The sequence below is a fragment of the Trachemys scripta genome, chromosome 7, assembly GCF_013100865.1.
Source record: "Trachemys scripta elegans isolate TJP31775 chromosome 7, CAS_Tse_1.0, whole genome shotgun sequence".
Lineage (NCBI taxonomy): Eukaryota > Metazoa > Chordata > Testudines > Emydidae > Trachemys > Trachemys scripta.
In genome coordinates this window covers 31,881,886-31,884,850 of record NC_048304.1, presented here as the reverse complement: position 1 = coordinate 31,884,850, position 2,965 = coordinate 31,881,886, and positions in this window count along the sequence as shown.

Genomic DNA, 2,965 nt, shown 5'->3' with positions numbered 1-2,965 from the left:
GGAGGCAGGCTTGTGGGAGCACAGGCGGGAGATGGGGATGGAGGAGGATCCCAGCAATTTTTTTTGGGGGGGGGGGGGGGGGGGGGGTGGGGAGCACAGGCTGCGGGTGGGGCCAGCAGAGAGATCTCAGCAGTGTGGGGTGGGGGCAGGTGAGGTGGGGAGTGGAGCCAGGGGAGGGATCCCAGCAGTGAGGGAGGCAGGTGGCATCGGGAGCACAGACCAGGTGCAGGTGAAAGTTTCTTCTTGGGGTGGGATCTACAGCTAGGAACAGTACCCATATGGGGCCCATCCACAGCCTAAGCAGTTTGTGTTAGTGGCTGCCCTTGCCCATATCCATGGGTCTGAGGCCTCTGGGAGGAGGGAGAGGGGTGGGATGGGTGGGGAGAGGGGCTTGTGCTTCCCAGTGTGTGTATTGCTGAGACTTCATGCTCCCTCTGGACCCTGCCAATAAAGACACATTGAAAAGCTGCTGTGTCTGTCTCCTGGGGCTGGGCTGGGACTGGGGTTAAATTCCCAGTGAGTGCATGTGCTGGATCAACCTCCCCAGAGGCCTGTGTGTGAGCCCAGAACATCAGCGATTCATACTCCCCTGGTGTGGGGTTCTGGCTCTGGAGGAATTTGGAGGCAGTGTTGTCCAGTGGTTAGGGCACTACCTTGGGAGTCAGGACACCTGGCTCTGCCAGACTTCGTGTGACCTCGGGCATATCACGGAACCTTTCCATGCCTTGGCTTCCCCATCAAATGGGGGAAATTATCCTACCCCTTGTCTGCTTAGATTCTTTGGGGCAGGGACTGTCTCTTGCTGTGTGTTTGTGCAATGCTGGGTAAAATCGCCCCCTGATCTCAGTTGGGGTCTGTGCAGTGCCTGGCATGACAGGGGCCCCAGTCTGAGCTATGGGTCTGTGCAGTGCCTGGCACGCTGGAGCCCTGATCTCTGTGGGGTCTCTGAACACTATTGTACACAAACAGTACCAGGCCTCAGACTGGAGTCAGGCCTCAGGTGATCTGGTACTGTCTTTGAGGGAGGCCAGTGGGACGATGATTTGCTGATGCCCCTGAGGATGAGACACTGCCAACTTGTGGGGGTTAGGAAGTGTGGAGAAAGAGAGAGAGCCAGAGTGCGTGCGGAGGATAATTCCCCGCCCCCCGTCTGGATCCCCATTAATTAAATGGCTGCCCTGCTCAGGTGGCTGAACAGCTGGTGGTGCATTTTAAAATCACAAATCTCCCCGCCTGGCCCAACTGCAAATGGCCAGATTAATACCCCCGATTAACCGTAGGGGGAGGGAGGGATGTTGTTAGCATGATGGCCTCAAAGCCCAAGGTGCTGCAAACCTCTTTCTGTGCTGGCAGCCCCACAAGCCTGGAGCCGCCTCTATGCTGTGGAATCCTGTCCCCCAGCCCCTGTGGGTGAGGATTTCTCAGCAGAAGTTAAAGGTGACCTCGACCTGCACAATCATTGCAGGATTTTTCCAAAGCTTTCTGCTTAAAGATACCGGGTGGAACTAGGGGACATAAAGAGCTTTCAGGGAGGGGCTAGTTTGAATTAGATGGGGTGGAGGAGTGACCTGAGGGATGGGGTCTGTGCCCCAGAGGGGCTCAGGGTCCAGGAGTCTCCTGCTTTGATTCTGAGGGGGGAATTTGACAAGGACTCTTAAAATGCAGTAACTGGTGGCCACCGTGCAGGGAGGGAGGGTGGAATGAGATATTGGGTCTATCAGCTCTGGGTACCAATCTCTATCCAGCCTCAGGTCAGAGGGAGTTGGGGAATGGGCGATGGCTGCTCCTTATACAGGGATCCCTCGGGTAGCACCAAGATGCGGCCACTATTTATACAGGGATCCTTCGCCTGGCACTGAGATGTAGCTGCTGCTGGGATGGGCACAGCAGCGTTTATACATGCCTCCCTCCCTCATCAGTGCTGAGATGCAGCCGCCTCTGGGGCGGGGCATGGGAACTGTTTATACAGAGCTCTCTTGCTCAATGCTGAGAGGCAGCCACCTCTGGGGAGGGGTGTGGGAGCCATTTACACAGGGATTTCTTGCCCGGTGCTGAGATGCAGTTGTTTCTGGGGCAGGGAAAGCACTGAAACGCTACCCAACAGATGGGACAGCAGAAGAAGTACACTCCTGTAACCAGCTAGTACGGTAGGAGGTAACATTGAATTGGCCATGTTGGAATTTGGCCAGATAGTGGGGGCTCTTGGGAAAAGTGCAAGGCAGGTTTAGTGACCAGGAGGTGTCAGTGAGCCTCATTTTGAAATCTCATGTTAAGGTCAGCAGCACAGCACAGCACCCCTTAGCTGAGGCACTGGGGTCAGCACTGATTGTGATGGGAGAGTGCCCCCTACTGAGCCCCTGTCCCGCTCCCTGCACAGCATTGACTCAGCCTGCCCCTGCTTAGCAGCGCTTAGCTAGAGAATTAATTCTACCCCCACCCTTAGCCACTGGCCACAGGGGTGAGAGGGGGGATGGCAACCCATAGCTGCTGTGCTGCAGTGAGCAGGAGGAGCTGGGGCCAGCAATCTGGGGTGGAGCAGAGAAGAGGCTGCCTGCCCAAATCCAGGGGTGGCTATAGATGGGTCCCATTTCAAAGTGGCGGGAACTAACTTGTCTTCCTTTGGCTATCCCAGCCCCGATCCCTGCAGGAAAGAGTGGGAGACACCTAGGACCCACAAGCTGGGAGCTGCGATCGCTGCGAGGCTGCTGCTACTCCATCAGGGCTAGGAGCTGCCCCCGTAGTCTCAGGACAGAGATCACAGGGTAAGTGAGAGCTGTTGGTTTGGTACAGAGCCCTCATTATGTGCGACTGCTCTTTCAGCCAGCATGTGGGGTTTGCTGGGCTGGAGGGTCTCCCCGTCCCCATTGGCGCTTCTGCCTGTAGCTGTGTCTGGCACCTTAAAGCCAGGGGCCAGAGGCTTCCTTGCAAATTGAGCCTTGTGAAAGCCATGCAGGCCAAGATGGCC